Here is a 12,061-nt window from a genome sequence, read left to right on the forward strand (position 1 = left end):
TGCTGCATAGTATAACATTGCATTCAGCCCAATCAGATTTTTACTTGGATTGCACTCATCCGATTTCTATGCTTCTGTGAGTGAGCCCTAGGGTAAAGCCAGGATGCTGCTGACATTCCAGCCACTGGATGGCCCTTTGTTACACTATTTTCCACAACTGTGTGGCCATTGGCCCACCATGGTTGGGCGGGATTTTGACAACGCTTTCACCCCACCATTTGGCTCGATCATACACTATCTTTATGCAGAATGGTGTAGGTCTATTAATTATTATTAATTAGATGGAGGCCCGATGCTATCGCATCGGAAGGGCGGTAATGTCATGATGGGGGCAGGCATGCCGCGCTGTTGTTGCCTAATGGCATCCTGTGATAATCTAATGACTTTTGCATCATGGGACTCATGTACTTGAAGCCTACGCTTATATGCATTGTTTTTGTCCCAGCGATGCTGTTGGTCTTCAAAAGTCTCATTTGCCCTTTGTTGTCTTCGACATTGTGCCTTTGCTGCTTTCCTTTCGTTATCATTGGCGTACTTTTTAGGAGGAGCCATGTTGGCATTGATATTTGCTTTTTAACCCCTTTACCCCCAAGGGTGGTTTGCACGTTAATGACCAGGCCAATTTTTACAATTCTGACCACTGTCCCTTTATGAGGTTATAACTCTGGAACGCTTCAACGGATCTTGGCGATTCTGACATTGTTTTCTCGTGACATATTGTACTTCATGTTAGTGGTAAAATTTATTCGATATAACTTGCGTTTATTTGTGAAAAAAACTGAAAATTTAGAAAATTTCACAATTTTCCAACTTTAAATTTTTATGCCCTTAAATCACAGAGGTATGTCACGCAAAATACTTAATAAGTAACATTTCCCACATGTCTACTTTACATCAGCACAATTTTGGAACCAAAATTTTTTTTTGTTAGGGAGTTATAAGGGTTAAAAGTTGACCAGCAATTTCTCATTTTTACAACACCATTTTTTTTTAGGGACCACATCTCATTTGAAGTCATTTTGAGGGGTCCATATGACAGAAAATACCCAAGTGTGACACCATTGTAAAAACTGCACCCCTCAAGGTGCTCAAAACCACATTCAATAAATTTATTAACCCTTCAGGTGTTTCACAGGAATTTTTGGAATGTTTAAATAAAAATTAACATTTAAATTTTTTTTACACAATTTATTTCGGCTCGAATTTGTTTTATTTTACCAAGGGTAACAGGAGAAAATGGACTCCAAAAGTTGTTGTACAATTTGTCCTGAGTACGCTGATACCCAATATGTGGGGGTAAACCACTGTTTGGGTGCATGGCAGAGCTCGGAAGGAAAGGAGCGCCATTTGACTTTTCAATGCAAAATTGACTGGAATTGAGATGGGACGCCATGTTGCTTTTGGAGAGCCCCTCATGTGCCTAAACATTGAAACCCCCCACAACTGACTCCATTTTGGAAAGTACACCCCTTAAGGAACTTATCTAGATGTGTGGTGAGCACTTTGACCCACCAAGTGCTTCACAGAAGTTTATAATGCAGAGCCGTAAAAATAAAAAATCATATTTTTTCACAAAAATTATCTTTTCTCCCCCAATTTTTTATTTTCACAAGGGTAACAGGATAAATTAAACCCTAAAAGTTGTTGTCCAATTTGTCCTGAGTATGCTGATACCCCATATGTGGGGGGGAACCACTGTTTGGGCGCATGGCAGAGCTCGGAAGGGAAGGAGCGCCATTTGGAATGCAGACTTAGATGGATTGGTCTGCAGGCGTCACGTTGCATTTGCAGAGCCCCTGATGTACCCAAACAGTAGAAACCCCCCACAAGTGACCCCATATTGGAAACTAGACCTCCCAAGGAACTTATCTAGATGTGTTGTGAGAACTTTGAACCCCCAAGTGTTTCACTACAGTTTACAACGCAGAGCCGTGAAAATAAAAAATCCTTTTTTTTCGCACAAAAATGATTTTTAGCCCCCAAATTTTTATTTTCCCAAGGATAACAAGAGAACTTCGACCCCAAAAGTTGTTGTCCAATTTGTCCCGAGTACGCTGATACCCCCTATGTTGGGGTAAACCCCTGTTTGGGCGCACGGTAAAGCTCGGAAGGGAAGGAGCACTGTTTTACTTTTTCAACGCAGAATTGGCTGGAATTGAGATCGGATGCCATGTCGCGTTTGGAGAGCCCCTGATGTGCCTAAACAGTGGAAACCCCCCAATTCTACCTGAAACCCTAATCCAAACACCCCTAACCCTAATCCCAACGGTAACCCTAACCACACCCCTAACCCTGACACCCCTAACTCTAATCCCAACCCTAATCCCAACCGTAAATGTAATCCAAACCCTAACTTTAGCCCCAACCCTAACTTTAGCTCCAACCCTAACTTTAGCTCCAACCCTAGCCCCAACCCTAGCACTAACCCTAGCCCTAATGGGAAAATGGAAATAAATACATTTTTTTAATTTTTTTATTTTTCGCTAACTAAGGGGGTGATGAAGGGGGGTTTGATTTACTTTTATAGCGGGTTTTTTAGCGGATTTTTATGATTGGCAGCCGTCACACACTGAAAGACGCTTTTTATTGCAAAAAATATTTTTTGCGTTACAACATTTTGAGACCTATAATTTTTCCATATTTTGGTACACAGAGTCATGTGAGGTCTTGTTTTTTTGCAGGACGAGTTAACGTTTTTATTGGTAACATTTTCGGACACGTGACAGTTTTTGATCACTTTTTATTCCGATTTTTGTGAGGCAGAATGACCAAAAACCAGCTATTCATGAATTTCTTTTGGGGGAGGCGTTTATACCGTTCCACGTTTGGTAAAATTGATAAAGCAGTTTTATTCTTCGGGTCAGTACGATTACAGCAATATCTCATTTATATCATTTTTTTATGTTTTGGCGCTTTTATACGATAAAAGCTATTTTATAGAAAAAATAATTATTTTGGCATCGCTTTATTCTGAGGACTATAACTTTTTTATTTTTTTGCTTATGATGCTGTATGGCGGCTCGTTTTTTGCAGGACAAGATGACGTTTTCAGTGGTACCATGGTTATTTATATCCGTCTTTTTGATCGCGTGTTATTCCACTTTTTGTTCGGCGGTATGATAATAAAGCGTTGTTTTTTGGCTCGTTTTTTTTTTTTCTCTGAAGGGGTTAACTAGTGGGACAGTTTTATAGGTTGGGTCATTATGGACGATACAAAATATGTGTACTTTTATTGGTTTTTTTGGTTTTTTTAGATAAAGAAATGTATTTATGGGAATAATATATATATTTTTTTCCTTTATTTAGGAATTTTTTTTTTTTTTTTTTACACATATGGAAATTTTTTTTTTTACTTCTTTACTTTGTCCCAGGGGGGACATCACAGATCGCCGATCTTACAGTTTGCATAGCACTCTGTGAGATCGGCGATCTCACTCATCGCTGCAGGCTTACAGAGCTGCAGCCTGCTCCTGACCCGGAAGTACTCCCTGCAGGACCCAGATGCAGCCCCACGGCCATTTTGGATCCGGGGACTGCAGGGAGGAGACGCTCGGTACAAGGTGAGTACATCAGCTTGTACCGATCGTCTCAGGGAAGCACGCAGGGAGCCCCCTCCCTGCGCGATGCTTTCCTGTACCGCCGGTACACCGCGATCATGTTTGATCGCGGTGTGTCGGGGGTTAATGTGCCGGGGGCGGTCCGTGACCGCTCCTGGCACATAGTGCCGGATGTCAGCTGCGATAGGCAGCTGACACCCGGCCGCGATCGGCCGCGCTCCCCCCGTGAGCGCGGCCGATCGCATATGACGTTCTATTCCGTCGGTGGTCATACGGGTCCACCCCACCTCGACGGGATAGTACGTCAGATGTCAGAAAGGGGTTTTCCCATGAACAAAAGTTCATTTTAAAAATTGCCTGTGTCTGACTGTACCAAACATACCACAGCTCCTGGGCAGGGGAGGAAGCGAAAGACAATACTGACATTACAGCAGGAGATCGCAGAGGATACATTTTATGAGGTGAAATATTTTTTAAAAACAGTCAGTTAAATATTTTACCTCACAAAATGAATGCGCTATGATCCCCTGCTGTAATGTCAGTATTATCTTTTGCTTCCTCCCCTGCCCAGGAGATGTGATATTCTCCGTACACGGTCAGACAGTCAATTTTTAAAATGAACTTTCGTTCGTAGGAAAACCCCTTAAATGTGACCGGCTTCCTCTGCCTGTAGACACATCCTGCATCTGCCACTGGGATCAGCCGAATGATTCACTGCGCCTGCGCGTAATTCGCAGACAGTAATTGCAGACAGATAGCGGCGGTCACATTAAAACTGCGCATGCTCTCCTCCTGTACAAAGATGGCAGTGGTCAGTGAATCATTTGGCTGATCCCGGCGGCGTGTTCGCAACGGTGTTCCGCTGGTGGTACCGCGCAAGAGGCTGTGAGAGTGTGTGAGGTGCGTACGGCGTATAGCGTGTATGTGTGGTGTAACTGTGTTCCGTAGATGGTACCGCGCAATAGGTTGGTACCAGCAGCAGTTTCCATATTGAGACACCCATCACTTGGGTGTCCCAATATGGTGGTCGGTGAACTTTCTCCGCTTGGAATTCTGGGATATGGTGACATCTGGACAGAACAGGAAATGAAAACATTGCAAGGCAATTATATAAATAGATATCCCCCATCTCTGTTCATGCCTGGCTTTGTACAAGTAAAGATTTAAAAAAAATAAGTAAACTTAGTCTTTAAATGTTAGGCAATCTAAACTTTTTTTTTTTTTTTCTTAAAGCTTTACATTGTGTTAAATAACAAAACCTCATAAAGCTTTGCTGTAATATCTTCTGTGGTTTCAGGCTACTGGTGCACGAGTCAGGACAAGCCTTCAGAATGGCACTCTGCAAACAATGCATACACCTGAAATACAGTTGCATAGTTAAATATCATGAAAAGGCAAGCGTAACTTACATAACTGGTCTATTTGTGTAAAAACAGAAGATGTTTCCCTGGTCAGCAGGTAAGGGTAAGCCTCGACTAGACGGCAATAACTCCAATGCACTACTTTACTTTGTTGACCCTGCTGAAAAGATTGCAGTGACCCATCAAAAATAGAAAGCGTGAAGTTTGTAAACGATGAGGTGACATTGCTTCCGACATTTTCAGATTCTGTTATGGCTACATGGCAAGATCAATTCTCAGACAAGTCGTGCTACCAAAACCATCTCGGTAACTTTTCTGCGGTTTATATTTTTGAGCTGTGATTTGCCAAATTGCAGATAAGTTGCACCCAAGTTGCAGTCGCGTGTGACTTACATTGATGTCTATGGCAAGTGAGCTGCAATGCGAGAAAACTCGCATCAATACTCGGCACAGACGCTGGCTGTCCGGACCAGAGCATTCAGCTGCATAGAAATACATGCAGCTAAACGCTTCAGTCCCGAGAGCCGGCGGCAGTGCCGGGTATTGATGCAAGAAACTTGCGCTGCACACGCAAGTGTGACCCCGGCCTAAACGTCAGGCTGCATTCCCACATCTGTGTGTCAACATCTAAGTCCGACAAACAAAGCAGTACTCTGTAGCGCTGTAGCATGCAAACATGAAATATGAATTGCATTACTGCACTAGAAAATATGAAATTGGGAATACTTAGCGCATAAATTGGGCAATTCATGTGTACCAGGCAGCCGCGATAAGGCGATTCTCGTTGTTGTAAACCTATCTAATGTGAGTTTTTTCTTAGACTAAAGTCTACATTTTTATGGGAAGGTCGGATCCTTCTGTAATTAAAAACAACGAGGCTGAGGGGTGGCGTACATAGTCAGAGAGCCAATGCATACAAATATCAAAAGACTGATCGTCACTTCCAAACAGAAATCAGGTGTGAACAGTTGCTTACTAAGAGTTGCTTACTAAGATACTATCCAAATCTGGACTGTGAATCATGGAATGGCTGTGGATCTTCTTACCCAAACTTGATAACTTCATGAGTATCTATGATGCGGCAAGTTCGGGTTGGAAGACCTGCAGCCTGCCCCTGAATCGTAGTCTGTGCTCACACCGCGATGTGTGAATGCGGCCTTAGGCTACTTTCACACTAGCGTTAACTGCAATCCGCCACAATGCGTCGTTTTGCCGAAAAAACGCATCCTGCAAAAGTGCTTGCAGGATGCGTTTTTTCCCCATAGACTTACATTAAGCGACGGATTGACACACGTCGCAACCGTCGTGCGACGGTTGCGCCGTGTTGTGGCGTACCGTTGGGACCAAAAAACGCTACATGTAACGTTTTTTGCTCACGACGGTCCGCTTTTTCCGACCGCGCATGCGTGGCCGGAACTCCGCCCCCACCTCCCCGCAATTCCCCGCACCTCACAATGGGGCAGCGGATGCGCTGGAAAAATGCATCCGCTGCCCCCATTGTGCGGCGGAGACAACGCTAGCGTCGGGAACCTCGGCCCGACGCACCGCGAGGGGCCGAGCCCGACGCTAGTGTGAAAGTAGCCTTACTTTGATGGTAACACATAATTTAGCATTTAACTTCACACCAGCTTTGGCACTTTCTCCATTACATTAGGTAAGACTAATGTAGTTAAGGAGAGTGCAAAGTTACATAAGAGTTATCTCATGAAGATGTCCAATGTCTATATGGACATCTCGGTGCAGTGTTTCCCAAACCCCAACAGATCAGGATTTCTTTAATATTGCACAGGTGAGAGAACCCCGGGTAGTTTCTGATGCATTAATAATCATTCCATCACCTGTGCAATACTAAGGAAATCCTGAAAACATACTGAGGGCCGTGAGGACTGGAGTTTGGGAAACACTATCTTAGAGGAGGGGATCTCTATGAGATGAATGGAGAACCACTCATTAAGGTACCTTCACACTAAACGACTTTATAGCGATCCGTGACGTTGCAGCGTCCTGGATAGCGATATCGTTGTGTTTGACACGCAGCAGCGATCAGGATCCTGCTGTGATATCGCTGGTCGTTGCTGAAAGTCCAGAACTTTATTTGGTCGTCAGATTGGCGTGTATCGTCGTGTTTGACAGCAAAAGCAACGATGCCAGCAATGTTTTACAGTGGTAACCAGGGTAAATATCGGGTTACTAAGCGCAGGGCCGTGCTTAGTAACCCGATATTTACCCTGGTTACCATTGTAAAAGTAAAAAAAAAAAACACTACATACTCACCCTCTGATGTCTGTCACGTCCACCGGCGTCCGCGCTGCTGCTGCTCAGAGCTTCCTGCACTGAATGTGTCAGTGCCGGCCGTAAAGCAAAGCACAGCGGTGACGTCACCGCTGTGCTTTAGGGCCGGCGCTTACACAGTGCAGAGAAGCACAGCGCCGGGGGACGCGGCAGACACTGGAATGTAAGTATGTACTGTTTGTTTTTTTTTACTTTTACACTGGTAACCAGGGTAAACATCGGGTTACTATGCGCGGCCCTGCGCTTAGTAACCCGATGTTTACCCTGGTTACCCAGGGACTTCGGGATCGTTGGTCGCTGGAGAGCTGTCTGTGTGACAGCTCTCTTAGGAACAGGTCCCACTCGGGCAGGCCCAGTCATGCATTAATTACACTATGTGGCCAGCCCCTGGGTAATCATAAATTTATGTCGATTATCCAACTTTCATTTGAAAAAGAATTGGGAAAAAAATCACCTGTTGCTAAAAGTATCTGCTGCTGTTGATTGACCACCAATATTCTGGATCTTTTTCCATGAGTGGTCATCCAGCCTTCTCACGTTTCTTAATGTGAACCTGTCAGGAGCGTTAGGGTCATCAAATTAATTCTATTGCTAGTTAAGGTAGTAAAAACAAGTTCAAACATGTCGGAAAGTTGCTATACCATCACCTGTCTGTCTAATTGAAGCTGTAAGTGGACCATTCATGATCAGAGCACTGATTCTTCCCTTATCTCCCTCTTAGTGTGACCGCAGTCACTTAATTGCTGCCTGTTTTGTGATGAACCCTATCAAGCCACTAAATGGGAACTCACAGTAAAGGATTTTTTCAGGCTTAAGATATTGTTGACCTATGCGTTCAGACTTTTTGTAGGTCAGGCAGTGTCCTGATGGAAACCATGAATGGGACTGCAATACCAGAGCGCCATACACTGTAGTGGCCATTCCCAGGTACTGCAGCTTAGCGCCTACTCATTCCAGTGGGAGTTGACCTGCATAATTCACACTATACAGCTTCTTGAGTAGTCCTATAAAAACATATTTAAATATCTCATTATAGTTGACCTCTATTTCTGGTTAGTTGACAGCTGTCCACACTGCATGCCCTTCATTCATCAGATCCTAAGCACATAGCCAAGATGTCAGCATAGTAAATGGCTGATCATTATGAGGAATGCATTGTCTGGACTCATAACTTTATTTGAGAGCCAGATGGCCCAAAATAGAACCAGCCACATGCCATGCAGGGTTTGTCCTGAGGTCAGACAAATCACATGGGGTACATAGGCCTATCTCACAGTGAGCCACCAGATCAAACTAATTGTTTATTTATCAAGGCTGCAATATTCTATCTTACATGCCAAATAATAAAATACTGTATACTAGGATAAGAAAAGTGTAATCAAAATAGTGAACAAGAGGAGGACTTTGCTTTGTCAATCTCAATCTGTTAACTTACGCCCGCTTTCGTTACACCCGCTCCTACAACACATAGGTGCACGGCCCACGATAGTGATTGGCAACAGTGGTCATGAAGGTCAAGCGGTGGTCGGGGATGACACCTCAGAATAGACCAGCCGGAGGCAGCGGGCTTATCAGGTAAGTAATGCATCATTCAATTTTTATTTTTTTTTATTTTCCCCTCTTGGTACAATGTTTGAATAAGTTGGAGAATTTCTTTAATATTTTCTCAAAAAACTAAATATCAATCTTCTTTAGCTTCTCCTGCTGATTCCAGCAAGAAGATAGCTTCCCTTTTAAATGGTTAAAAAAAAAAATCCTATTTAATCACATTTTTGTGTCATGCATTTAAAAAATAGCAATTTATAATATAAAATTATATATAGCCTGCATGGGGTTTTTTTTTATCAGTAGACGCAGGATCACAATGAAATATAACACGTTTGTACCCAACTGATCACACAAGCTCCACCAATCACACTAGGCAATGTCACAGCTGACCCTTCACAGTCACCTTAGCACAAGCTCATTAGACACTTTAAGGGTATGTTTCCACGGTCAGGAAACGCTGCGGATTGGATGCTGCGTACAGCTGCAGCTTCCAATCCGCAGCGGCCAGATGTTACAGCATAGTGGAGGGGATTTTATGAAATCCCATCTCCACTATGCGTTCAGACGCAGGTGGCAGACCTGCGTATATGTACATGCGGCGCATCTTTATAGACCGCAGCATGTCTATTTATTTAAATTACACAGTCTATGTATAGGATACAGTGATTCCGTATGTGTTCAATGAACCCATGCGGAATCACTGCGCATGCAAAAGCCGGCAGCGCTTTGGGCGGCGCTGTGTCCAAAGCGCTGCCAATCCGTACCGTGGAAACATACCCTTAGGCCGGGATCACAGGTGCGAGAAACTCACACGAGTCTCGCATCTCAATAAGCGGCACTGCCGCTGGCACTCGGTCCCGGAGCGTGCGGCTGCATGCATGCAATAAACACTCCGGTCCTGAGTGCTGGCGGCAGTGCTGAGTATTGAGATGCGAGACTCGTGCAAGTTTCTCGCACATATGGTCTCGGCCTTATACAAAAGATAGGGTTGTGATATGACCATTGTGACTATGTACATGTGTTGTTTCCCTAAACAAAAGGATGTTAAAGTCTAAAAAAGTCTGTGACCAGTATGAAAATTGGAAGATTTCTATTTTTATTTATAATACAGATTGTTTACAAACTTTTTTGACAATATATGTACCACAAAAACATAACTTAATCAATAGGTATTTCCCTCCTCAGAAATGTGGATTTTTTTCCAGAGGGGACTGGAGTTGATACTGTAGATTTCGTCTGACACAAGCATGACAAAGTTTGTGTAACACTAATTACTGAATACCCAGACATCTGACAAGCGTTGGAGCGTCCCCAGACCTGGTTTATGGAAGATATTCCAGCCAGGTTCCGATGCCTAAACATAGGGCAAGCAAAGTCCAAAAAATGGAGCACGTAAATTACACTGTAGTAAGCCCTGGGTATAAACAAGCACGATTACTACTCTGGGGTTCACATCCAGATATTAGCAGCTTTCCTATACCAGTTTAGTGTGAGCATAAATAATGGGACCTCTTATATACCGTACTTGTCCGTCAGGACTTCTCTGTAATAAAAGTTTTGATGCACAGACCTCTAAATTCTTACACTGCCCTAGGCTGGGATTCTCAAGGGCAACCACTTTCCAGGCAAGTTACAAGTTACCGTCTCATCCCTGGGGAGGCAAGATAATGTTTTTTCATACTAGCATATTAAAATATGGAGACAAAACAAATATCTGGTTCACTTCACCATCACTATTTTCAGTTATATATACAGCTCGGGCAAAAATTAAGAGACCACTGCAAAATGTTCAGTTTGTCTGATTTTTTTTTTTTTTTTTATAGGCATATTTTTGAGTAAAATATAAATTGTTCTTTTGTTCTATAAACTGCTGACAACATGTCTCCGCTCCGAAGCAATAAATTTTATATTTATTTTCTGAAAATGAGAAATGGTCAAAATAACAAAAAATGCATTGCTTGCAGACCTCAAATAATGCAAACAAAACATAGCTAATAATCATTTAGAAACAACAATACTAATGTTTTATCTCAGGAAGAGTTCAGAAGTTCAGAAATCAATATTTTGTGGAATAACCATGATTTTTAATCATAGCTTTCATGCGTTTTGGCATGCTTTCCACCAGTCTTTCACACTGCTTTTAGGTGAACCTATGCCACTCCTGGTACAAAAATGAAAGCAGCTCTTCTTTGTTTGATGGCTTGTGACTATCCATCTTCCTCTTGATTACATTTTCAATGGGGTTCAGGTCTGGAGATTGGGCTGGCCATGACAGGGATTTTATGTGGTGGTCCTTCATCCACACCTTGATTGATCTAGCTGTGTGGCATGGTGCATTGTCCTGCTGGAAAAAAAAACAGTCGTCAGAGTTGGGGAACATTGCCTGAGCAGAAGGAATCAACTTCTTTTCCAGAATAACCTTGTATGTGGCTTGATTCATACGTTCTTCACAAAGATTAACCTGCCCAAATCCAGCCTTGCTGAAGCATCCCCAGATCATCACCGATCCTCCACCAAATTTCACAGTGGGTGCAAGACACTGTGGCTTCAACGCCTCTCCACGTCTCCGTCTAACCATTAGACGACCAGATGTTGGGCAAAGCTGAAAATTACACTCATCAGAGAAGATTACCTTACTCCAGTCCTCTATGGTCCAATCCTTATGGTCTTTGGCAAACTTCAGCCTGGCTCTCCTTTGCTTCTCATTGATGAAAGGCTTTTTTCTAGCTTTACATGACTAGCTTTAGATGCCTCTAGGAGCCTGTTACGAACTGTTCTTGCCGTGCACTTCACCCCAGCTGCTATTTGCCATTCCTTTTGTAGGTCACTTGACGTCATCCTGCGGTTGCTGAGTGACATTCGAATAAGATGACTGTCATCCTGGTCAGTGGAGAGTCATTTTAACCCTCTGCCAGTCTGTAGCTTTGTTGTCCCCAGTGTCTGCTGCTTCACCTTGTTGTAATGGACTGCCTACTTAGAAATTTTAAGGATGGATGCAACATGACGCTCACTGTGTCCCTCTGCTAGTAAAGCCAGAATTGAGCCCTCCTTTTCCTCACTCAAGACTTTTCTTTTCAACTTTGACATGGTTAAAAGTTATTTTTTCATTCCTATTACTTTTGGGATATTACTAGAACTTGATTTGTATTCCAGCTTGTCTTATTGCAAGAGGATTGTGCACATCACAGCAGTGTGTTTTATACATATAAGTATAAAACTTTCCTTCATTCAATAAGATTTGGTTCAGGTGATCACCTAATCAGAAGCACATTAAGTAGAATGAGGTGTACTCTGGTTGGAATT

This window comes from Ranitomeya variabilis, chromosome 4, assembly GCF_051348905.1.
Source record: "Ranitomeya variabilis isolate aRanVar5 chromosome 4, aRanVar5.hap1, whole genome shotgun sequence".
In the NCBI taxonomy this organism is placed as follows: Eukaryota; Metazoa; Chordata; class Amphibia; order Anura; family Dendrobatidae; genus Ranitomeya; species Ranitomeya variabilis.